This window comes from Ovis canadensis, chromosome 1 (assembly GCF_042477335.2).
Source record: "Ovis canadensis isolate MfBH-ARS-UI-01 breed Bighorn chromosome 1, ARS-UI_OviCan_v2, whole genome shotgun sequence".
Taxonomy (NCBI): Eukaryota; Metazoa; Chordata; class Mammalia; order Artiodactyla; family Bovidae; genus Ovis; species Ovis canadensis.
The window spans coordinates 263642978-263670303 of record NC_091245.1 but is presented as its reverse complement, the minus strand read 5'-3'; the positions used below and the strand labels follow the sequence as shown (position 1 = coordinate 263670303).

General features: G+C 43.3%; 1 protein-coding gene across 1 annotated transcript in view; it reads left to right on the top strand.

The window, feature by feature from the left end:
- DSCAM (DS cell adhesion molecule) overlaps positions 1 to 27326 on the top strand; it is a 679278-nt gene that overhangs the window by 315126 nt on the left and 336826 nt on the right. The window lies entirely within an intron of this gene.

Below are 27326 nucleotides of genomic sequence, written 5' to 3'. Positions count from 1 at the left end.
TCCAGAGGAAGCTCCAAGTGGGACGCAAACACTGGAAAGAGCCATACATTTTAGCAGGAGCTGACAAAATTAAAAATGTTTCCCCCGAAAGGAAGGAAAATTAGAATGCTTTGTAGTTGTACTTTTAAATCACTTGCAGGCTTGCACATTATCTCATTTGATTAGACTGAGTCTAAGGTTCTTTCATGTTCTCACTGATCTGTGCTTTTTTTAATAATTTGGATTAATAACTGTGACATTCTAATCTCCAAGAGGAGAGGGGCACATTGCCTAAAATTAAGCTTCTTTCAAGATTTCTGTGGTTTGTGTTTATGTTCCCAAAGACTTTTCTCAAACTTTTAAATTTTCTACTGGAGTATAGCCAATTAACAATGTTATGATAGTGTCTCGTGAATAGTAAAGGGACCCAGTCATACACATACATGTATCTATTTTCCCCCAAAGCCCCTTCCCATCCAGGCTGCCACACAACACTTAACAGACTTCATTGTACAGGTCATTGTTGGTTATCCATTTTAAATATAGCTGTGTGTATATGTCCATCCCCAACTCCCCAACTATCCCTCCCCCTATTCTTCCCCCTGGCCACCATAAGTTTGTTCTCTGAGTCTGTGAGACTGTTTTGAAAATAAGTTCATTTGTATCATTTCTTTTTAGATTCTGCATATAAGGGATGTCATACAATATTTCTCCTTGTCTGTCTGACTTGCTTCACACAGCTTGGCAAGCTCTAGGTCCATCCACATTGCTGAAAATGGCCTTATTTAGTTCTTTTTAATGGTCAAGTGACATTCCATTGTGTTTATGCACACCACATCTTCTTTTTCCGTTCCTCTGGTGATGGAGGTTTATATTGCTTCCGTGTCTTGGCTATTGTGAATAGTGCTGCAATGAACATTTGGGTGCACCCATACACTTTTAAATACAGAATTGGCTTCCTATTTAAAGCTCACCTGGAGGGAGAAAATGAACATTATTACCCATTCTATTAGCCACGATATGTCCCCAGAGTGACAGCCTCTGCTCATGCATGAACACAGCTTACGTGACAGCGGCTGCAGAGGCAACTGGAGCTTCATGGATCATACCCCAGACTCTAGTGATTCCACGCACCTAACTCATCACATTTGAAACATATATCTTATCATCTTTTTGAGTAATAAAGCTATTTTCTTAGGAGAAGCTCTCTCCCTAGCTCTTCTCTCTTGCAAACAACTGTAGATACAGTTTGCTCACTTTGATGTTAGCATTTTTCTGCATGAGGTAGGCAGATGATGAGCAGCTTTGAGATGCTATTATAAGTTCAATTGTGTCCCCCACATGATATATGAAAGCCCACACCCCTAGTAATTCAGAATGTGACCTTATTTGAAAACAGCTGTAATTAGTTAAATTAATATGAGGTAAGACTGGAGTACAGTGGCTCCTTTATTCAATATGACCCGTATCCTTGAGGAATTTGGATACAGACACAGAGGGAACATGGCCACATGAAGACAGAGATAGAGGCTTGAGAAATGTGAACGTAAGGCAAGGATGCACAGGGCTACCAGAGCCTAAGGTATGCAAGAAAGGACCCCTGCCTGTCTAGAGTCCTTCAAGGGAGTATGGCCTGCCAACAAGCTGGCTTCACACTACTGGTCTCCAGAAATGTGAGAGAAGACATTTCTGTGTTTTAAGTCAGTTTCTGTGGTTTAAAGCATTTTGGGGTTTTTTTTTAAATGTATTCTTTACGGCATCCCTAAGAAATTAATTCAGATGCCATAATGAAAGACAAAGCCAAAGGCAAAACACGAAAAAGGTTTCACTGGCAGCCAACTCTTCAAAAAGACCTTCCATCTCCTAATCGTGAATTATTCAAGTCTTTTTTTTTTTTTTTTTGGTACCTGTCAGTTTGAAACCCAAGATTGTCTTCTATCTCTTGGTTGGCTATTGCAGATCCTTCTCAAACTGTTTCTGTCTAGCCGATGACTGACATATTGCACATTCTCTGTGTGCACTGGAGAAAAACAGGAAGGAAAATTGAACGTTCCACTGAGGATTGCGATTAGGCTCACACACCTGGGGAGAGGATATGAATGTGCAACTGGGCAAGAGAAGTAACAGGGAACTGGACTATGCAAAGTTAAACTGAACCAGCATCAGTCTCTGCCTCTCATGTCCAGACAACTTCCTGTCCAAGAGGTTTCACAGGGCCAGGAGAAAGAGTCACATGATGACAAGCTGGCAGGTGGGGTTTACTGTCATCAGTGATGTGCAATAATGATCTTCCAGACAGCGGTCACACGGTCTGTCCTCCTCCAAGGATTCATTCCCTCTTACTTATCTTCCTCAGCTGCACACAGCATGTGCTGTCTTCAACGTTCTTAGAAAATCTCTGTCCTCAAGTTTTCTCTCACATGTTGAGTGAGCATTGTGATAATGTGTGTGGTGACCGTTGAATAGGAAACAGTGCAGGCAACAAAGCGGCGTGTACATAAAGAAGACATTTTACTGTTCAGCTGCTAAGTTACGTCTGACTCTTTGCAACCCCATGGTCTGCAGCACCCCAGGCCTCCCCATCCTTCACTATTTCTCAGAGCTTGCTCAAACTCATGTCCATTGAGTCAAGGTGCCCACCAACCAGCTCATCCTCTGTTGCCCCCTCCTCCTCCAGCCTTCAGTCCTTTCCAGTATCAGGGTCTTTTCCAAAGAGTTGGCTCCTCAAATCAGGTGGCCAAAATACTGGAGTTCCCACTTCAGCATCAGTCCTTCCAGTGAATATTAAGGGTTGATTTCCTTTAGGATTGACTGGTTTGATCTCCTTGCTGTCCAAGGGACTCTCAAGAGTCTTCTCCGGACATAAAATTTGAAAGCATCAATTTTTTGGCATTCAACCTTCTTTATGGTCCAGCTTTCACATCCATACATGACTAGTGGAAAAAACAGATGTGACTGTGTGGACCTTTGTTGGCAAAGTGATGTCTCTGCTTTTTAATACACTGTGTAGGTTTATCATAGTTTTTCTTCCAGGAGTCTTTTAATTTCATGGCTACGGTCATTGTCCACAGTGATTTTGGAGCCCAAGACAATAAAATCTGCCAATGTTTCCATTTTTCCTTATCTATTTGCCATGAAGTGATGGGACTGGATGCCATGATCTTAGTTTTGTGAATGTTGAGTTTTAAGCCAGCTTTTCACTCTCCTCTTTCACTTTCATCAAGAGGATCTTCAGTTCTTTTCAGTGCTTATCCCAGGAATTACAACAGGATGTATTTTCTTTTTAGAACAAGAATTATAGTTCCTTTCATTAATCTAAGTTGCTTGAGTCTATAATTCTTTAGCTATGCTTTCCATGATCAGATCCTTGTCAGCTTGGTTCCTATGGTTACAGTGATTGGGAGAATTTAACAAAGAATCTTGAAAATATATCTGGAATGTATCAGTGCTAAAAATATAGGATGAATTGATTTGTATAATCTTTTATAAAATTTGTTATATTCAATGAAAATTTCTGAAATGGGCAGAAAAAAATGGTGGACACTAATCAGATGTCTTTTTTATGACTTTAGCTTTTTCCTTATGGCCCTCATTTATGCCATTTCTCTTCATAAAATACTGGTTATTGTAAAAGGATATTCTCTAATTAAAATTTAATATCAAGAAATGAAAGAAAGATGGCTTCAGTGTAGACATTTATAATGACTTTATTAATCCTTGCTCAAATGACAAGTTGAAGTTTTCCCAGCATGATATGAGAGTAATTTATCAGAAGATATCAAAATGAGTAAAATGTTAGTTAAAACCCTTTCATCCCCTGTATCAAGAAGAGAGCAAATTATCTTAAAACAAATGATTTTTTATTCGTCCTATTTAAAGGAATATCCTGCTTTTGCTACATATGTGTTGAATTAGATGGTGCCTCAGACGATAAAGAAGCTGCCTGCCATGTGGAAGACCTGGGTTTGATTCCTGACTCAGGAAGATCCCCTGGAGAAGGAAACGGCAACCCACTCCAGTATTCTTGCCTGGAGAATTCCATGGACAGAGGAGCCTGGTGGGCTACAGTCCATGAGGTTGCAAAGTGTTAGACATGACTTAGTGACTAAACCACCACCACCATCAACTTTCCTTCGGGTGCACATATAATGTACACATATGATAGACCCACCTCATACAGAATGGCACGTCATGTCAGAATACCCCGCCTCGTAGGACACACCTCCCACATTAAAGGCTCTTCTTGTCCAGTGTTCTGCTGCTGCTAAGTCACTTCAGTCGTGTCCGACTCTGTGCAGCCCCATAGACGGCAGCCCACCAGGCTCATCTTTCCATGGGATTTTCCAGCCAAGAATACTGGGGTGTGTTACCATTCCCTTCTCCAGGGAGACTTTATTTTACTATATTAATCTCCCCAACTGTGTCTAATATAAACATTTCTATCAAGGGTTTTGCCTTTCTGGTCATTCTATTTCTTTTTCTTTTCCTCTAATTTATCTGTCTTTTTTGACACCAGTCTGTTCCTCTATCTCTTTCCTAATTCAGTTGTTTTTCTTTTTTAAATGTTTTACTTAATTTCTCTAAAAAAAAGCAAAACCAAAAAACCCTACAGAAGCAGCTCTCCTATTTCTCCCATTGCTGCCCCTTCCTCTTGCAATCAACAAACTGTTCTCTGAATCTATGAGGTTGGTTTTGGTTTTGTTATGTGTTCTTTCTAGATTTCACATGTAAGAGAGATTATACAGTATTTGTCTTTGTCTGACTTATTTCAGTGAGCGTAATGCCATTGAGATCTACCCATGTTGTTGGCAATGGTAAATTTCCTTCTTTGTGTTCAATAGGTAAATAGTAGATTTAAATTTCTGGAAACATTTCAAAAACACTTATTGAATAATCTATATTCAGATACTCCATTATCTGAGGTCTGAGTGTTTCTTCTGACTTTTAGGGTAAATTGTTCCCCAATATGTTAGAAGGTGGGCTTGCCATGTGGTGCTAGTGGTAAAGAATCCACTTGCCAATGCAGGAGATATAAGAGATGCAGGTTAGATCCTAGATTGGGAAGATCCCCTGGAGAAGGGCATGATAGCCCACTCCAGTATTCTTGCCTGCAGAATCCCATGGACAAAGGAGACTGGGGGGCTACAGTCCACAGGGTCGCACAGAGTCGGACACGACTGAAGTGACTTAGCACACACGCGTGCGTGTTCAGTGGTTCTGAACTGGGGGCTCAAGACTGGAAAGAAGGGATTGGGCTTCATCTGTAAACATACTGGTGGCTCAGTTCTCCAGGGAACCTCTACCTTTGTTCTGTCAGAAGCTTTCGGAAACTGGGTCACTATATGTTCATTTCTGGGCTTGAGATTTCTTAGACCCTGCAGAATGTAAATCAAAAGGCAAAACCTGAGGAAGACTGGTACTATGGCCATATATATATATATATATATATATATATTGTTTCGTTTTGTTTTCCACCCAGAGCTGGGGCGGAAAGAAGCACGAGTGTTTACTGAGAATTATTTTGTCCAGCACTTCAGTGACTTTACAGTTTTCTGCAGGGGTTTTCTCAGCTTATGTAGAACTAAAGTCTTCTTTTTTTCCCCTCATTTCTCCCTTGAAGAGATGCGTCCCCCAGCTCCCACAACATCTTGGGCTCTTTCCTCTAAGTGTCCACTTCCTTCTCCATTTCGAGAACCCTAAGGATTTTCCTCACTCGAGAACTCTACCCTCATTTAAAGTATGTTTGTTATCTTCATATCCAGAATTTAAGTTTTTTATACCCGCAAGGATTTTTTAATAATTAATGTTTTATATCATCAGAAATGAAAGTTGCTATAGTACAAGTTTGGCTTAAAATCGTATTAAACTATTTGGGGGAAAAATGGGGAAATGAGAGGCCAAATAACAGAAATCCATGACAGAAATGCCCAAAACCAATCCAAGGCAGAGTTTTACCTCACTATTCTAAAAGAAAATACATAGATAGCTGAGATCAAATCAGTCAGTCCTAAGGAAAATCAACCCTGAATATTCACTGGAAGGACTGATGCTAAAGCTGGATCTCCTTTACTTTGGCCACCTGATGTGAAGAGCCAACTCATTGGAAAATACCTTGATGCTGGGAAAGACTGAGGGCAGAAAGTGAAGGGGGCAGCAAAGGATGAGATGTTTGGATGGTATCACTGACCCAAAAGACAGGAGTTTGAGCAACCTCTTGGAGATGGTAAAGGACAGGGAAGCCTGGCGTGCTGCAGTCCATGGGGTTGCAAAGAGTCTGACACAGCTTAGCGACTGAAGAACAACAGCAGCGTAACAAAAATAAGATTAAAAACCACAAAGCATAAGAAATATGTGTGGATTTGAGAAAAATAATGGCTCACACTATAAATGGAAAAGGAATTTTGACAGGACACCGTTGAAAAATAGAATTCTTCTGCTCCACAGTTTCTGTCAGAGCCTAAGCTGGAGTAAACACAGAAATTGATTATAGATTAACAAAGCAAAAACTGTGTGTCATTAATGAGGAAGTTTTGAAATGGCAAAAATTGCACGAGAATTCACGGTTTCATTTCCAAGAGGATTTTTCACATCACATGTGTGTTCAAGTCCTGTCCGGCAGGTCACGCTGTGGGGCTTCAGACGGACCAGCAGGGATACTGAGCCTCTCTCCGCAGTGGCCAGATGTGGGCAGCAGCTCGAAAGCCTGGCCCAGGAGTCCTCGGCACCACGCCAGTCTTTCTGCAGTGAATCATTCTCATTTATGTTCACAGTAAGGCTCACAGTAAAATTTCCTTCAGCCGAAGTCTCCGAATCTGAAACTCTGGAGCAGTTTATGTTCCTAAATGTGTTTTCCCTTTAATTTTCCCGAGGAGATTGCAAGACCCATTGAGTTGATTTGCAATGAAAAGTGCATATATTTTATTCAAGTGTTTATTCCTTTTCAGGGGCCTTATTTCATTTATATTTGCCTGGGCAGTGGCTTGAGGCAAAATAAAATAAAAGCGCTGCGGTAAGTTCCACAAAACTGACTCTGCGGTAGGTGCGTTAATGGTGTGTGGAATGGCTTTTACATAGCCATGTGCATTAACGCTTATCCAGACACTTGCAATGTGGTGGTGAGAGCTGAATACACTCCAAACTTCTTGTTGCCCCTGACAGCCCTGCCGGGAAAGGGACTCTGCTCTGCAAAGCTCTGCTGTCTGATATTGACAGCAATACCCTGTCAGTCCAAAGAAGCCTCCTACCCAGGCTATGAATCATTTTACCCTCTTTTTTTTAACAATTGGAATTATTTTATTTTTTATTTTATTTATTTATTTTAACACTTGGAATTATTTTATTACTTGAAATATTCAAGTTCATTTTTCTGATGAAATGTACCAATCTTTTAAATGTATGCAGGCAGCGCTAGTGGTAATGAACCTGCCTGCCAGTGCAGGAGACAGAGAGATGTGGGTTCAATCAGCATTAGAGAAGATCCCCTGGAGGAGGGCATAGCAACCTACTCTAGCATTTTTGCCTGGAGAACCCCATGGACAGAGGAGCATGGCGGGCTACAGTCCATAGAGTCACAAGGAGCTGGACATGACTGAAGTGACTTAGAATGCACACGCCATGCTTTTGAAGGAAAAACAAAGCTACTGTTAGGAGGAAGAGGCATTGCAAAAGTAGCAAGCTTTGCTCTGAAGCTTTGCTTCAGTGGTCCTGTGAGTGCAAATCGCCCAGCCAGAGCAGTGACTCACAGTGTGCCAAGCCAGGTCATCAGAAGCGCATAGGAATGCAGGGGATCCAGGAAAGCAAAACCCAAAACCTCTTACTCCAATAAATGTATATCAAGGTAGGCTTCCCTAATAGCTCAGTTAGTAAAGAATCTGCCTGCAGTGCAGGAGACTCCAGTTCAATTCCCATGTTGGGAAGATCCACTGGAGAAGGGATAGACTACCCACTCCAGTATTCTTGGGCTTCCCTTGTGGGTCAGCTGGTAAAGAATCCGCCAGTAATGTGGGAGATTTGGGTTCGATCCCTGGGTTGGGAGGATCTCCTGGAGAAGGGAAAGGCTACCCACTCCAGTATCCTGGCCTGGAGAATTCCATGGACTGTATAGTCCACGGGGTCACAAAGAGTCAGATATGACTGAGCGAGTTTCATTTCCACTTTCAGGTCGACCTGTTAGTGAGACTCACACACGTGCACCAAGGAAAACTTGTCAAAGTTTGGGGAACCTTTTTGGATAATAGTGAATTGTTGACATCAGCTTTAAAGTCCATCAGTGTTAAATGAATGGACTGGTGTTCATTTGACTGGTATTTAATGAGTAACTGTTATGTATGTGTCTTGCACCGTTCTGACTGCTGGGGCTACAGTAAAAGTCTCTCAATCGTGTCTGACTCTTTGCAACCCCATGAACTATACAGTTCATGGAATTCTTTCCTATAATCTATGTTTTCTGTATCAGGCAGACTAACTTTATGATTAATATTCACTTGTGTTTCACCAACAAACCCAGGGTTTTCAGTTTCACTTGGGTCCATATGATAAGAAACAGAAAAAGCGTAATCATTTGGAGCTGATGTGCTTTGCTTTGCTCTTTCTTCACTGACTTTTTTTTTTCTGTTTGAACATGTTGCCTTTTCTCATTCTAATATTTTAAATTTAATTAATGTATTTTAATCGGAGGCTAATTACTTTACAATATTGTGGTGGCTTTTTCCATATATCAGCATGAATCAGCCATGGGTGTACTTGTGTCTAGCATGGAGAACAGTGTGGAGATTCCTTAAAAAACTGGAGACAGAACTGCCATGCAACCAAGCAATCCCACTGCTGGGCATACACACTGAGGAAACCAGAACTGAAAGAGACACATGAACCTCATTCTACTATTTTTATTGGAGTATAATTCTTTCCAATGTTGCATTCATTTCTGCTGTACAGTGAAGTGAATCAGCCATATGTCTACACACACCCACTCCCTCTTCGACTTCCCGCCACACCCTGCGATCCTACCCCTCTCTGTTATCACAGAACACTGAGCTGAGCGCCCTGTACTATACGTAGCTTCCCACTAGTTGGCTGTTTTACGCGCGGTAGCGACTTAGCAGCAGCAGCAGCAGTGTATATTTGTCAATTCTAATCAGTCCGTCCCACCCTCCGCTTCCTCCCCACCCTGGCTGTGTCCGTTTTCTACGTCTCTATTCTAGCCCTGAAAACAGGTTACCTGTACCGTGTTTCTAGATTCCACATGTATGTGCTTACACGCGATCTTTATTTTTCTCTTTTTGACTTCGTCATTTGTAGAGATGTGGATGGACCTAGAGTCTGTCATATGGAGTGGACATGTTGCTTTTTAATCAGCACACAGCCTCTACTAGGACAGATGACCAACATGAACTATGCAGTCCCTTGCAGCCTCAGCACTGGGAATCCTGGGACAGGAAATGATGTGGATTCACCTCTTCTGAACATGAGTTAACCTGATACAACAAGCAGACCGGGTGATGCTGTTTTCTGTATCTTTCCTACCATTTCTAAGGGGCCACTTTTATTCTCAGAAGTCCAAAATGTGTCACCCAGGACCCTGGTGTCACACCCCAGGCCCCTCCTTCCTAGCCAAGGTTTCCTTCTTCAGCCATTCGGTGCCTCCCCAAAGCACGGGAGTCACCTTTGACTCCATCCCTTTGCCTCCTCCTAGCATCCAGGCCAATTCTATATCCTGTTAACTCTATTTTCAAAATGCATCTTATTTCAGTTACTTCCACATGATCCGATAGTTTTTTTTGCACGTTTTGTTTTTGGTCTTCAGCACTCCACCTTCCATCCACCATGCCTCATCTGAAATGCACCCTCCACTGAAACCCCGCCTCTCAGACACCCTTGTCTAGACAGCAGTTCTCTATCTAGACTCAACTTTATTGTCTTAATTCTCCCAAGGACGCTTTTCACATTTTTTCTTTTTTGTCCATTTACTCCTTTTGTCTCTCTCTCCATCTAAAATACTTGCTCCTTGAGGTTAGGAGCCCAAACTGTTGTGTTCATCATGTAAATGAATAAATATAAGTTTTATAAGATTCATTGGCTCTTTAAAAATTTTTCTTCAAAAATAAAATTCTGTTCTTTCCAAGGATTTATCTTTTAAAGAACTAGAAATCTAACTAGAGGAAAGATTAATGGCAGACTCCAATATCTGCTCAAGAGCGCGGATCTGATCATTAACAGCCTAAATGGGGTAATTAGGTATACAGTCGTAATGCAGCGCACAGGCTTAAATTAGCAGTGTGTAATTGAACTTCATTTAACTGCAGGAGAATTTCACTGACAGAATTTTATTTACATAAGAAAAATGTCTTCATGAGATTGCTTTGGGAGAATTTAGACATGTATCTGCCAAATCACTCCTTGCTTACCCAGTCCAGCCCAGGGCTGCTGGCTTACTCCTGATGCCTGTGTGTGGAGGGATCATCACTCTTTATGGCCAAGTTGGCTTCCAGGCAGCTCAAAGTCCAAGCTGGGGCTTCACAATTTTCTTTTCTTTTTAAACTTTTTATTTTATATTGGCGTATAATGGATCAGCACTGTTGTGTTAGTTTCTGGTGTATAGTACAGTGATTCAATTATACATATACATGGAGCCATTCTTTTTCAAATTCCTCCCCCAGTTAGGTTGTTACAGAATATTGAACAGAGTTCCCTGTGCTATACAGTAGGTCCTTGCTGGATCAGTTCAGTTCAGTCGCTCACTTGTGTCCGACTCTTTGCAATCCCATGAATCACAGCACGCCAGGCCTCCCTGTCCATCACCAACTCCCAGAGTTCACTCAAACTCATCTCCATCGAATTGGTGATGCCATCCAGCCATCCTCTTCTCCTCATCCCCTTCTCCTCCTGCCCCAAACCCCTCCCAGCATCAGGGTCTTTTCCAATGAGTCAGCTCTTCGCATGATGTGACCAAAGTATTGGAGTTTCAGCTTCAGCATCAGTCCCTCCAATGAACACCCAGGACTGACCTCCTTTAGGATGGACTGGTTGGACCTCCTTGCAGTCCAAGGGACTCTCAAGAGTCTTCTCCAACACCGCAGTTCAAAAGCATCAATTCTTCGGCGCTCAGCTTTCTTCACAGTCCAGCTCTCACATCCATACATCTACTTTAAATATAGCAGTGTGTACATGTCCATCCTAAACTCCCTAACTATCCCTTCTGTGCCACCCTTCCAGCTTGGTAACCATGTTTCTTCTCCAAGAAAATGTTTCTGTTTTGTAAATCAATTCATTTCTTTTTTTTTTTTTCTGCTTCTGCATATAAGCAATATCACAGTATTCCTCTTTCTCTTAATACTTTTGTATCTAGATATGTTGGTACTTTCAAAAACATAGCAGGCTCCAACAATATGATGCCTTATTGTACTGAGCTTATTTTGAGGGAAAAAATCAAAATATGAATGTCATCAAGCTTAACATTCAGTGTTGTGAAAGGTAGGGAGACAGGAAGTAAGTCAGGAAGACCTGGAGTTCACCTTGTCTTTGGAGAGGCTGAGGGTGTTTGGGGGAAGCACCACGAGCACGTAGATAACCAGTTAGATCGAATGCAGTTAGGTGTCAAGTTGTGTGTTACAAAGTAGCTCAGGAAGATGAGGAGAGCCTCAATACAGTGGAGTGAACTGTGGGGTTAGTGCTCCAGAGTAGGAGGATTTCAAAGACCAGGGTGAATATTGAGAGCCTCTCTTTCTGCTTTTAAGCATGCACACATGTGATCATCGGCTTAGGACACCTGCGTTACCATTTGACAGGTGTACTGCCCCAGTCAAACTTCCCATCTGGCACTGTCCCCAGAGTGGGCCAGCATGTGGCTGGGCACTTGGCACCAGAGGCAAAGTGAGAGCCCCCTGGGGCTCGCCACACTCCCCCCACCCACCTCACTGGGTCAGTGAAAAAACACAATCAGAATAGCGATATTTCACACATGTGATCAGGTGAAAAGCCAGACAAAACAGGTCATCTTTTGACATATTTGTTGTGTTAGTCCCTCTGCTGCTGCTGCTGCTAAGTCGCTTCAGTCGTGTCTGACTCTGTGCGACCCCACAAATGGCAGCCCACCAGGCTCCACCATCCCAGGCAAGAACACTGGAGTGGGTTGCCATTTCCTTCTCCAATGCATGAAAGTGAAAAGTGAAAGTAAAATCACTCAGTCTTGTCCAGCTCTTAGCGACTCCATGGACTGCAGCCTACCAGGATCCTCTGTCCATGGGATTTTCCAGGCAAGAGTACTGGAGTGGGTTGCCATTGCCTTCTCCACTTCCTTATTCTCCTGCCCTTAATTTTTCCCAGCATCAGGATCTTTTCCAGTGAGTTGGCTCTTCCCATCAGGTGGCCAGAGTATTGAAGCTTAAGCTTCAGCATCAGTCCTTACAATGAATATTCAGGGTTGATTTCAATTAGGATTGATTGGTTTGTTCTTCTCACTGTCCAAAGGATTCTCAAGAGTCTTCTCCAGCACCAAAGTCTGAAAGCATCAATTTTTTTGGCACTTAGCCTTCTTTATGGTCCAGCTCTCACATCTATACATGGCTGCTGGAAAAACCATAGTTTTGGCTCTATGGATATTTGTCAGCAAAATTATGTCTCTGCTCTTTAACATGCTGTCCAGATTTGTCATAGCTTTTCTTCCAAGGAGCAAGTGTCTTTTAATTTCATGGGTACAGTCACTGTCCACAGTGATTTTGGAGCCAAGAAAAAAAATCCATCACTGTGTCCACTTTTTCCCCATCTATTTCCCCCTCTGAGTAATGGGACCAGATGCCATGATCTTAGTTTTTTGAATGTCGAGTTTTCAGCCAGCTGTTTCACTCTCTTCTTTCATGCTCATCAAGAGGCCCTTTAGTTCCTCTTTGCTTTCTGCCTTTAGAGTGGTATTATCTGCATATCTGAGATTGTTGATATTTCTCCTGGCAATCTTGATTCCAGCTTGTGCTTCATCCAGCCTGGCATTTCACATGATGTACTCAACTGCAGGAGATGGTGATGGACAGGGAGGCCTGGTGTGCTGCAATTCATGGGGTCGCAAAGAGTCGGACATGACTGAGCGACTGAACGGAGCTGAACTCTGTATATAACATTATGTAATGTTCTGTAATTGCTTTATGTTATGTGCTAGAGATCTTTCCAGTTACTATACATAGATTCTATATTGGCCATACTCTCTTAAATGGCTGAGCAGTAAAGACGCACTCTAGTGCATCAATCCATTTGTCCTTGATTGACCTTTAGGCTTTTTTCAATTCTTTATTTTTTAAACAATGCTTCATTGTGCTTTTCGTGCAAATGTTGATGTGTGAACATAGATGTGTACACGATGTGTGTATGAGTGTCCCCATAGGATAGAGTTTGATGGGGAGAGGCTGGATCAGAATGTATGCAAGTCTTACATTTTAAGTATGCCAGTATATTGCCAAGAGAGCGAAAAGGCTTCACCAATTTATATACTTACCAATGGGTGTTCATTTCCCTACACACTTGCTAAGACTGCTGCTGCTGCTGCTAAGTCGCTTCAGTCGTGTCCGACTCTGTGCAACCCCAGAGATGGCAGCCCACCAGGCTCCCTCGTCCCTGGGATTCTCCAGGCAAGAACACTGGAATGGGTTGCCATTTCCTTCTCCAATGCATAAAAGTGAAAAGTGAAAGTGAAGTCGCTCAGTCGTGTCCAACTCCTAGTGACCCCATGGACTGCAGCCTACCAGCCTCCTCTGTCCATGGGATTTTCCAGGCAAGAGTACTGGAGTGACTACATATTATCAAACACTTTATTTATTTCTCTAATTTCCTGGGTGAAAAATAGCATCTTGTTTGAATCTTCATTGACTTGGTAATGTTTTACCTAAATTCTGATCATAAATTATTTAAAATACAATTTAATTTGTAAAAAATTGACACTTTTGCCATTTGAGTTACTTAATCCTGGAATTTGATATGCTTCCACATTTATCCAGGTCTTCCCTTATCCCCTTTGGTGATGACTTGTTCTTTAAATTCATTTTATAAATTACTAGCTGTTTGTAATATTTACTAGCTAAATATTTAATATTTTTATTGATCTAGGAGGTTGGATGATTTATCATTATAGTTTATTGCCAGTTACAACTGTTCTAGAGCACTTTTCTCAAGCAGGAATTTCCATGGACATTCTTATTTAATATCACAATATTCCCAAGAAGGAAATAGTGCCTCATTGCCCAGATAAGGGGCTTCCCAGGTGGCTCAGACAGTAAAGAACCTGCCAGCAATGCAGGAGACACAGGTCATATGGGTTTGGTCCTTGGGTCGGGAAGATCCCCTGGAGGAGGATATGACAACCCACTCCAGTATTCTTATCTGGAGAATCTCCTGGACAGAGGAGGCTGGTGAGTTACAGTCCATAGAGTCCCATAGAGTCCCAAAGAGTCAGACGTGACTGAGCAACTAAGGAAACTGAGGCTCTGTTGGGCTCTCCTTGTACCCTCTGTCACACTGATAGGAAGTTGCAGTATTGAGATGTGTGTATTATTCTTCTAGAAGTCCTCTCCCATCCCTGCCCACCTCCAGTTTTTATCACTCTACGCCTTCCTGGGTCTCACTCTTCTTTCTCTTGCTGTGTCTTTTGCTGGCCCTCTTCCCTTGCTTCCCTGCTGGAGGGTAATAGAGCATCAGTTCCCGTAAAGGATCCCTCGACATGCAGAGCTTGGTCCCCGAAGCTCTGCCTCCAGCTCCACTGGTGTTATCCATGCTGTCACCCAGCATGCTCAGGACTGAACTCCTGTCTTCCCTGAAGAAAAGAAACCCTTGCCGAACTTCTCTGCTGCATCACTGCCTCCACACTTTCATCGGACCCTTAGATCCAGTGCTCGGCATGCTCCTCTCCCTCCAAGTTCTGTGGATCCTTCAGTTTGCATGTATTTCTCTGAGTGTCACGCATTTCCTCCCACAGCTGTCCCTGTGCTTGGCCCAGGCCTTCCTGCTCATGCTCTGGAGTAGGGAGCGTGGTTGGTGAGGGCGTGCGTTCCCATCCCCATCACCAGGGTATCATGCTGCCTGGGGTGGTGCTTCCAGAGCTGTGCATACAAGCGGTCACCTCCACCTGGTCCTCACTGTTTTCATCTGTGAACATGGGAAAAATAAGAGACCCTGCATTGTGCAGTCTTTGTATGAAGTAAATGAATCAAAACGTATGATGTTTGAGCCTCGGTGGCTCACTGAACTAAGAGGACCTAGAGGCTCTGATTAGAATTGGGACTCGCAATCAGCCATGTCTGCAGCCACATTTCTCCTGTTTATAAACACAACCATTCCACTGGGTAGAGAGCTTCCCTGGTGGGTCAGGTGGTAAAGAATCTGCCTGCAATGAAGGAGACTAGGGTTCAATCCCTGGGTTGGAAGATCTCCTGGAGAAGGGAATGGCAACCCACTTCAGTATTCTTGCCTGGAGAATTCAATGGACAGGGAAGCCTGGCAGGCTACAGTCCTTGAAGTTGCAAAGAGTTGGACACGGTGAGAAAGTAACGCCTTTATCTTCACTTCGTTCCACCGTTAGAGCCAACCCTGCTGCAGGATGACCCCATCTTAACTAGTGACATTTGCAGTGATCCCGTTTCCAAATAAGGTCACCTTCTGAGATCCTAGGGGTTACGACTTAACTCATGAATTTTGGCCTTGGGGCTTCCCAGGTGGCTCAGTTGGTAAACAGCCTGCCTGTAATGAAGAAGACCCAGGTTCAATCCCTGGGTCAGGAAGATCACCTGGAGAAAGAAAGAGCAACTTACTCCACCCTCCTTGCCTGGGAAATCCTATGGAAAGAGGAGCCTGGTGGACTACAGTCCATGGCATCTCAAGAGTTGGACAAGACCTAGCAACCAAACCACCACCATGAATTTTGGAAGGAACACCAAAACAACTGTTTGGATATCTTCTCATAAAGGGCAGTTACTCTCTCTGTCATGTGTGTTAGTTGCTCAGTCATGCCCAACTCTTTGCCACCCTATGGACTATAGCCCACCAGGCCCCTCTGTCCATGTAATTTTCCAGGCAAGAATACTGGAGTGGGTTGCCATGCCCTCTTCTAGGAGATCTTTCCAACCCAGGGATCAAACCCACGTCTCCCACATTGCAGGCAGATTCTTTACTGTCTGAGCCACTGGTGAAGCTTCTCTCTCATATGTGAAGCTTTTAACATAATTTTGTTAAACAGTAGTTTTTATCAGGCCACTCAATTGCTCTCCAGGCAAGAATACTGGAGAGGGTCACCATGCCCTCCTCCAGGGGGTTTTCCTGACCCAGGGATCGGACCCACATCTCTTTTGTCTCCTGCATTGGCAGGCAGGTCCTTTACCACGAGGGCCACTTGGAAAGCCCAACTTCTGTTTCAGTTAATGCTAATTTATCCTCCAAAATTAAGAAGTATAAGATATTCACTCAGAAGCTCATCTCATTTCTAGCACTATATATTCTTAGAACTTGGATTTTAATCTTGTGTTCCTTTCGTTTTTCAGAAACTGTTATAAATACTGTTTAGGAGAAAGCTCCATTTCATTACACAGCATGGATGTCAATTGGAGGTGACAGGCACAGCTGATAAAAGTTTCATTGTGTTGTGCTACCAGTTGGCATCTTATTAGAAAAACCATCTGTTCTTTTAATTACTATTAACTCAGTTGAGATTGCAATAGCAAAAAAACCCCAAAAAACCCTGAAGATATATTTCCAACTAAGTGAAAAATCAAACATACTTTTAAAATCTTCCTGAAAATAATATTGTCTCTATTGAAGATCTAACACCCTGACTGTATGGGAAAAGGCCAGAGAATGTTATAAAAGAATAATTAACATAAAAATCTTAAAATATGCTCATTTTCATGTAAGAATACATTATGGTCATTCCTAGAGGGGAAAATACTCTTTTATGTATTATACATAAGGAAGTTTCTTGTTGAAAGCTAAAGAGAAGAATTTTAGCTTTCTTTCTTTTTACCCAGACTTAAGAAGAGATGTTTTGTATACAACTCATGGTGGATGTGGAGAAGGCAATGGCACCCCACTCCAGTGCTCTTGCCTGGAAGATACCATGGATGGAGGAGCCTGGTGGGCTGCAGTCCATAGGGTCGCGAAGAGTCAGACACGACTGAATGACTTCACTTTCACTTTTTACTTTCATGCATTGGAGAAGGAAATGGCAACCCACACCAGTGTTCTCGCCTGGAGAATCCCAGGGACGGGGGAGCCTGGTGGGCTGCCGTCTCTGGGGTTGCACAGAGTCGGACACGACTGAAGCGACTTAGCAGCAGCGGCAGCATGGTGGATGGGTTTCATCCATTCATCTCATGAGCAAATATTTTCAGGCAGCACAGCAAAGGACTCCTCTGTGTTATGGAGGTGAAAAGTTGATGAAAACAATCCAAGTTCCTGCTGTTCTAGTTAGAGGAGTGTTAAAGCAATCTCAAACACATTCAAGATGACTTCATGTAGATATGATACAGTCAAGTGCTCGGAGCATGAGTGACCATGTATCATGGATGTGGTTCACCTGGGATGACACTCCTGCAAAGTTACCTTGGGAACTGAGGCCAGACTGATGGGAAGGAACCAGGCAGATGGAGCTCTGGGCGCAGGGACCTTGAGGTGGAGTGGTTAGAAGAAGAACGTTTCAGAGCAGAGCATAGGAGAGAGAGAGAGAGAGTGCATGAATAACACGGCCACACCTAAACCCTTGTGTAACCATGAATAACTGGGTTTAGTGGGACCACATCAGGACGCAGAATGGTCTGATGGCGAATGTACTGTTGGTAGCAGGGGTGGAGACGGAGCATTAGGAGGCTGGGATCTTTCGAACTGGTGGTGCCCGGAGAGGCAAGTGGATGATTCAGAATATAGTTTAAAACAAGAAACAGAAGGAAATTCTGGTGGAAGATATATGCAGGGTGAAGAATGATTAATTTGGACAACTTCAGAATGTGTCTCTTATGTTCAGATACTGGCAAACATGCTAGGGAATTGTTACTGTTGTTCAGTTGCTAGGTTGTATCTGACTCCTTGCAACCCCATGGACTGAAGCACACAAAGCTCCTCTGTCCACTATTTCTCAGAGTTTGCTCAAATTCATGTCGTTCAAGTCTGTGATGCCATCCAACCATCTCATCCTCTGTCACCCCTTTCTTTTTCCTGCCCTCAGTCTTTCCCAGCATCAGGGTTTTTTCCAATGAGCTGGCTCTTCACATCTGGTGGCCAAAGTATTGGAGCTTCAGCTTCAGCATCAGTCCTTCCAATGAATATTCAGGGTTGATTTCCTGTAGGATTGACTGGTTTGATCTTGCTGTCCAAGGGACTTTCAAGAGTCTTCTCCAGCATCACAGTTTGAAAACATCAATTTTTTGGTGCTCAGCCTTCTTTATGGTCTGACTCTCACATCTGTACATGACTACTGGAAAAACGATAGCTTTGACTATATGGACCTTTGTTCATAAAATGATGTCTCTGCCTTTTAATATGCTGTCTCAGTTTGTCTTAACTTTCCTTCCAAGGAGCAAACATGACAGCGGATATTATTATTCAAATAACATCACCATGATGTTAGAGCAGGTCTCTGAGTTTCCATCTACTCTGGGTCTGCACATGTGTCTACTCTTTTTTTTTTTTTCCCATCTTTTCATCACTTAGTGTGCTGACATGAGAACTCTTCTACACGAGCAGTAAGTTCTGACCTTTTTCATTTTTGTTTTGGTTGTGCCGCACAGCACTTGGGATCTCAGGTCCTGGACCAGGGATAGAACACCCCCCCTCCAGCCCCCTTGCAGTGGTAGTGTGGAGTCTTAACCACTGGACCACCAGGGAGTCTGTATCTGTCTACTCTCTCTCTGGTTTCTCTCTAATCCTTTCTACTGCAGAAAGGACTTCGGAAGACAGTATCCTCACAGCCTCTTCCCCCCCAGAGCCCCTTCCTCACTCAGGCATGTAAAGGCCCTTTCTGGGTCTTGTTTATATTTTTCTACCCCTGTTAGTTTTATTGAGATAGACAAGGCTGTGGTCCTAGTGTGATTAGATTGGCTAGTTTTCTGTGATCATGGCTTCAGTGTGTCTGCCCTCTGATACCCTCTTGCAACACCTACCGTCTTACTTGGGTTTCTCTTACCTTGGATGTGGGGTATCTCTTCACAGCTGTTCCAGCAAACCGCAGCTGCTGCTCCTTACGTTGGATGAGGGGTATCTCCTCACTGCCGCCCCTCCTGACCTCGAACGTGGAGTAGCTCCTCTAGGCCCTCCTGCACCCTCGCAGCCACCACTCCTTGGACGTGGTGTGGCTCCTCCCGGCCACCGCCCCTGACCTCAGTGCTCTGTTGTGTGACGCTGACTCACATAGTGTCAGGAAACATTTTGTCTGGCTCACATAGTGTCGGGAAACACTTGGAGCTGTGGTGACCCAGCTCCAAATAGCAGAATTCTGATGTCAGATGCGCCATGGTCATTTTCACTTGTGTGTTTTTTCTAACACATGAGGATTCCTCACATGAAGAGTCAGGAGTGAGCCCTACTGTGTAAGTGGATATGGACTCTTTCTTCACTGTTTCTTTAGGCAGGCCTGATGGCCTTGGGCAGCACTGGGTACACCTGATGACTGGCCTCTCCTGGAAGATCAGCTGAGTAAAACACATGACATTTACTTTTGTAGTGACCACCTTTAAATTTTTTTTAATTGGAGGATAATTACTGTACAATGGAGGGCTGGTTTCTGCTATATAACAACACGAATCAGCCATAATTGTGTATGTGTATGTACATATATATGTATGTTTATATATATACATATATATATCCCCTCTCCAATATCTCAACTGGATATATATACCCCCTTTCTCTTGAGCCTCTACTTATATGTGTATGTACATATGTGTGTGTATTACATATATAGCCCCTCTCTAGTATCTCAATTGGATATATATATCCGCTCTCTCTTGAGCCTCCCTTCCCACCCCATCCTACCCCTCTAGGTCATCACAGAGCACTGAGCTGTGCTCCCTGTGGTATACAGCTGCTTCCCACTAGCTGTCTATTTTACACATGGTAGCATATATATTTTTTTATTAGTCCATGGAGTTCTCTAGGCCAGAATACTGGAGGGGGTAGCCTTTCCCTTCTCCAGGGGATCTTCCCAACCCAGGGATCGAACCCAGGTCTCCCGCATTGCAGGCAGATTCTTTACCAGCTGAGCCACAAGGGAAGCAAAATGGGCTCGATAAAGGACAGAAATGGTATGGACCTAACAGGAGCAGAAGATATTAAGAAGAGGTGGCAAGAATACATGGAAGGACTGTACAAAAAAGATCTTCATGAACCAGATAATCATGATGATGTGATCACTAATCTAGAGCCAGACATCTTGGAAAGTGAAGTCAAGTGGGCCTTAGAAAGCATCACTACAAACAAAGCTAGTGGAGGTAGTGGAATTCCAGTTGAGCTCTTTCAAATCCTGAAAGATGATGCTGTGAAAGTGCCACTCTCAATATGCCAGCAAATTTGGAAAACTCAGCAGTGGCCACAGGACTGGAAGAGGTCAGTTTTCATTCCAATTCCAAAGAAAGGCAATGCCAAAGAATGCTCAAAGTACCGCACAATTGCACTCATCTCACATGCTAGTAAAGTAATGCTCAAAATTCTCCAAGCCAGGCTTCAGCAATACGTGAACCATGAACTCCCTGATGTTCAAGCTGGTTTTAGAAAAGGCAGAGGAACCAGGGATCAAATTGCCAGCATCCGCTGGATCATGGAAAGAGCAAGAGAGTTCCAGAAAAACATCTATTTCGGCTTTATTGACTATGCCAAAGCCTTTGACTATGTGGATCACAATAAACTGTGGAAAATTCTGAAAGAGATGGGAATACCAGACCACCTAACCTGCCTCTTGAGAAATCTGTATGCAGGACAGGAAGCAACAGTTAGAACTGGACATGGAACAACAGACTGGTTCCAAATAGGAAAAGGAGTACGTCAAGGCTGTATATTGTCACCCTGCTTATTTAACTTATATGCAGAGTACATCATGAAAAATGCTGGGCTGGAAGAAACACAAGCTGGAATCAAGATTGCCAGGAGAAATATCAATCACCTCAGATATGCAGATGACACCACCCTTATGGCAGAAAGTGAAGAGGAACTAAAAAGCCTCTTGATGAAAGTGAAAGAGGATATGTACCACAGCTTTCTTATCCATTCATCTGCTGATGGACATCTAAGTTGTGGTACATATACACAATGGAGTATTACTCAGCCGTAAAAAAGAATTCATTTGAATCAGTTCTGATGAGATGGATGAAACTGGAGCCGATTATACAGAGTGAAGTAAGCCAGAAAGAAAAACACCAATACAGTATACTAACACATATATATGGAATTTAGAAAGATGGCAATGACGACCCTGTATGCAAGACAGGGAAAGAGACACAGATGTGTATAACGGACCTTTGGACTCAGAGGGAGAGGGAGAGGGTGGGATGATTTGGGAGAATGACATTCTAACATGTATACTATCATGTAAGAATTGAATCGCCAGTCTATGTCTGACGTAGGATGCAGCATGCTTGGGGCTGGTACATGGGGATGACCCAGAGAGATGTTATGGGGAGGGAGGTGGGAGGGGGGTTCATGTTTGGGAACGCATGTAAGAATTAAAGATATTAAAATAAAAAAAAAACTAAAAAAAAAAGTGAAAGAGGAGAGTGAAAAAGTTGGCTTAAAGCTCAACATTCAGAAAACAAAGATCACAGCATCCGGTCCCATCACTTCATGGGAAATAGATGGGGAAACAGTGGAAACAGCGTCAGACTTTATTTTTGGGGGCTCCAAAATCACTGCAGATGGTGACTGCAGCCATGAAATTAAAAGATGCTTACTCCTTGGAAGAAAAGTTATGATCAACCTAGATAGTATATTCAAAAGCAGAGACATTACTTTGCCGACTAAGGTCCATCTAGTCAAGGCTATGGTTTTTCCTGTGGTCATGTATGGATGTGAGAGTTGGACTGTGAAGAATTTCTTTGGCTGAGCGCCAAAGAATTGATGCTTTTGAGCTGTGGTGTTGGAGAAGACTCTTGAGAGTCCCTTGGACAGCAAGGAGATCCAACCAGTCCATTCTGAAGGAGCTAAACCCTGGGATTTCTTTGGAAGGAATGATGCTAAAGCTGAAACTCCAGTACATGGCCACCTGAGGTGAAGAGTTGACTCATTGGAAAAGACTCTGATGCTGGGAGGGATTTGGGGCAGGAGGAGAAAGGGACAACAGAGGATGAGATGGCCGGATGGCATCACAGACTCAATGGACATGAGTCTGAGTGAACTCTGGGAGATGGCGATGAACAGGGAGGCCTGGTGTGCTGCGATTCATGGGGTTGCAAAGAGTTGGACACGACTGAGCGACTGAACTGAACTGAACTGAGCATATATATGTGGAGAAGGCAATGGCACCCCACTACAGTACTCTTGCCTGGAAAATCCCATGGATGGAGGCGCCTGGTGGGCTGCAGTTCATGGGGTCGCTAAGAGTCGGACACGATCGAGCGACTTCACTTTCACTTTTCACTTTCCTGCACTGAAGAAGGAAATGGCAACCTACTCCAGTGTTCTTGCCTGGAGAATCCCAGGGATGGGGGAGTCTGGTGGGCTGCCGTCTCTGGGGTCACACAGAGTCGGACACGACTGAAGCAGCTTAGCAGCAGCAGCAGCATATATATGGGCTTCCCCGGTGGCTCAGATGGTAAAGAATCCACTTGCCAGTGCAGGAGACCCCAGTTCGATCATCCCTGGGTCGGGAAGATCCTCTGGAAAAGGGAATGGCTACGTGCTCCAGTATTCTTGCCTGGAGAATCGCATGGAGAGAGGAGCCTGGTGGGCTACAGTCCATGGGGCTGCACAGAGCTGGACACGACTGAGCGACTAACAGTCAGTGCTACTCTCGGTTCTTCCCACTGTCTCTTCTGTAGCCATCATTTTAGTGCATGGCTATCTTTGGATGGAATCTATGTGTTAACCTCATCTTCAATAGTAGAACAAAGAGTGATTCACCATCTCTGTTTCATAGATGAACTATCCAAAGCTTAAAAAGTAGACTGGATTGTCAAAGGTCACACAAAGTGTTATTGACAGATTTAGAACTGGATCCATTGGATTCCCACTCTCAGAATTTTTTTTCCTCCACAATGAGGAATCTCTCCAGGTGTTTGAACTTGTTACTCTTAGTACCAGGGAAAGACCTTTTAACTTTGTAACAACAGGGGAAAAACATTAGCTAAGTAGATTGAGCAAGCAATAATAAAGGGTGTATGGGTGTTAGTCATTGAATTGTGTCCAACTCTTTGTGACCCCGTGGACTGTAGCCCGCCAGACTCCTCTGTCCATGGTATTCTCCAGGCAAGAATACTGGAATGGGTTGCTATTCCCTTCTCCATGGGATCTTCCTGACCCAGGGATTGAATCCGGGTCTCCCATATCGCAGGTAGATTTTTTACCACCTGAGCCACCAGGCAAGCCTTTGATAAAGGGTACTAGAACATATGCAGTTATTTGTGTCTAAATTCCCCAAGGAGGAAAGCCAGCATTTATCACCAAACTTGAATTTATCCTTGTGTATTCAGTTTGGTGATACATACTGACTTTCCCCCTTTGGTAACTGATAGTTTCTTTCATCCCAGTGAGATGATGATTATAATCCAGTCTCTTCCCTCCAATCCTGTTATCGCATCAGATGCCATGACTCTGCCCCTGAGACTCAGATATGTTTAGACTATAAGCTCCCTGAAGGCGGAGGCTGTGTCTCATTCCTTTTTGTGTTCTCAGAACCTGGACAGTGTTGTCCCAGGGAATGGATGCACGTATCAGCTCTGGTTTCTACTCACCCAGAACACATGGCCCACCATAGAATCAGCTCCCACTTGCTCCCTTCAGGACGACATGCATGCTGGCTGGCTGCAGCTCACAGTTTGGCAAACTGGATTCCTGGGAACTGTTGCTGTTGCTCTGCTTCTGATGCTGCCAGAAACCCAAAAGGCATGGTTGCTGAGCCTCAGAATGTGCCATCTGCTGGGAGTTCACCACTCAGCACCGTGACAGGAAGGTGTGGCTGTAGGGCTACTACCCTGAGAATTCCTACAGCATTCCCAATCATGCCACTGCCCCATTTTCTTTGATAGTTTTGATCTTGGCTGGCCTCAGCCTGCAGCAGCTTGGAGTGGGGCTTCAGTTTCCCCGCCAAAGAGACTGAGTTCAGGTCCTGGTGACGAGATCACCAATCCTAGCCACTGGACCAGTGGTCAGTGACCAGGCCCTCACCCTTTGGCTTTGCAGAAGAAGTATTCCCACAAAGATGGAAAGTAGTGAAACAAGTAAAGTATTTATTAGGAGGAAAAAGAGTATAGTATATGTGGATAGATAGATGGGCTGACCCAGAAAAAGAGAGACACTGAGTTGCACCCTTGTGGCAGTTTGTATTTCTTTTATGGGGTATTTCTTCTGGGTTTCCTCTGATTGGTCATTTCAGTTTGCCTGGTTCACAGTCCATATTTGGTGCATCTCGGAGCCCTCCCATGTGTGCACACACATCTCAGCGAAGAGGGATTGAAAAGGCTTATGGGTAGTTAGGATCACTTGGCACCATTCCCCTTTGACCCCCAGGAGCCTTTCTGCACTCGTATAGTCAGGGAAATAAGAAATAAGAGAAATAAGTGGTCTGGGCAGGCCCAGTTGCCTCTCCTTACTGTGCTGCTGTTCTTATTCTGGGGTTTCAGTCCACAGGAAATAAATCTCCTATCACTCTACCCTGGGGCCCCTCATCTACCTCCCGCCTCAGTTTTACATTTCTGGATAGAGCTAGTCCACTAGCCCCTGTGCTGAGCATAATAGCAAGGCTGGTACTAAGCTGTGAGTTTTCTTCACTGGCATTAACACACCAGCTCATGCCAGTAAATACTGGAGACCTGTGCCAGCACTCAATTGAAACCCATTTCTTCTGGGTGTATGCAAAGTTCTAAGAGCTTTGGTATGTCTGGTTTCTCCCTCTCAGCACACATCCTGAGTGTGTCCACAGCGATTCTGTCAGCAGAGAGAGGTGACAGCTCAGAGCCTGGTAGTAAAGAAGTGTGTATTTGTGCGTGCTAAGTCACTTCAGTCTTGTCCAACTCTTTGTGATCCTATGGACCCTAGCCCACCAGGCTCCTCTGTCCAAGGGATTCTCCAGGCAAGAATACTGGAGTGTCTTGCTGTGCCCTTCTCCAGGGCATCTTCCTGATCCAGGGATTGAACCCTCACCTCCTTTATGTCTCCTGCCTTGGAGGTGAATTCTTTATCACCAGTGCTACCTGGGAAACCCAGAGGGAACAGATGAACTATTAAAGACAGCACTGGGGACTTGAACTCCTGGACCATTCAGTGAATGTTGAGAAGCCAAGATAACTTCTGATATATCCCTTTAATAACTGAGCAGTGTGGCTCAATAATCTCCAACTGCAATCATGACCCTAAATCCAAAAATCATTCACGATTGTTCAGTTGACTGCTTTGCAGTATGTTTAACATGACAAAAAGTGTGGACTATATTTTAGCAGTGTTTATATGTAAAGTGCTAATAATTTTCCAAGGAAAATAAGATTACCTTCAAAAGTTTGGCTTTGCACAGTTGTATGTTACCAGACAGTTCTGAGTAGTAAAGGTGTGTGTGTGTGTGTGTGTGTGTGTGTGAGAGAGAGAGAGAGAGAGAGAGAGAGAAAGAGAGACTGTGTGTGTAGTTTATTGCTGTTAATATTTTGTGTTTTAATATTTGCCTATTTTAACAGAAGCACATTCTTCCATCTCATTTAAGGCTGTGAACAAATTCATTTATTCCATATGATACAAAATCCTCTGCTGATGTAAAGCAGAAAGTGAGGTGCATTGAAAAGCAAGGGGATGGTTGAGAAGATTCCTTGTCACCATGAAACCAAGACACCTGGTGTCCTAGTGACATACCTATGCCTCATTGTCCCATAGCTATGTCCTCATTATCCCAAGATATCCCCGTATCTTGGAAGTTTAGGGTGAACCCCAGGACTCTGGGTCTTTGTGGTCCTCTTCTAATCAGATTCTTCTATTCTTCATTTTTATTTTAGGCTTTAAAATATTGATCAGTTTGGTGATGGGTTTCAATGAGAAATAAAGGGTTCGACAGAGATGGTTCAAATTAGCATGGGAATTCAGCCAACTCCTTCCTTCTCAGAAAATGTTTCACACCAACAAGGTTCCCAATTCTCTGAAACACCATGTCTTTAGACAGTCTATTTAGCATGCTAAGTGGATAAAAAAGGAGTCAGCTATTCCAGGAGCAAAGTGAGTGATTAAATTAAATGTACCTGGAGAGTAGAGCCCTCTTAGGAATCAGCGGAGTAATGAACGCAGGTTGCTGCTTGTGCATCCCTGAGCATCTCCTGATACTCAGAGGAGCCGTGCACGCGAGGCTCCCCTTACATGTCACCACTGCTGATGGCCTGTCAATTCTAGTGGAAAGACTCCGTCGTAGAGTGGTGACAGGAGTTAATATAGCAGCTTTTTGTCCCTTGTTTCTGTCTTTCCCTTTGTACTTTAAAGTGACTGGTTGTTAAAGCATTATGTAAGTATGCAAAATATATTGACAGGAAAAACAAATGTTTCAATTATGCACAATATATACTGGTAAGACCTGTTTGGCATGTGATGACAGATGACAAGTGGTAATTTTAGTTGCTGCTTTCAGGGGGAGCATAAAGCAAAAGTACCTAGAATATACATCATTCCCTTTTTCAGCTATTCTAATGTTTAGCATATTTATAGCATATTTTAAAATGAGTAGCTAATATAACTGTTAAAAAATAAGTTTATCACTTAAAGGTATTTTATCCTTTAGTAGTTAATTGGTGTTCTTCTGGAAAGCTTATGCTGGATCAGTGTTTGTTTTATGATTTTTTTAAATTCATGTCCATTGAATTGCTTTCATATTGTGTAAAAGCAATAAGCTGTTTTTACTTTATCTGACAGTTGATCTATGAATAATTTATAGTTCTTATAAGAAGTAACCATGGGATGGCTGTGGGAATTGTGTTCACATCTTAAATATTTGAGACCTAAAAGTAATGAAGTCAGGACTTCTGGCAAGTTCTGATTAAACCAAAGGCAGTTTCAAATGAACCTAAGGAAAACAAACAGTTGGAAAGAATGTGAATTTTTGTCATTTTGGTCTTTTCCCAAAGAAGCAAAATCACATTACCTTTCAAGTAGAATTGCATCAGATGCAGAAATTTTCCATAGGAAAGACTAACAGTGGTATACAAGAAGTTGAGTCT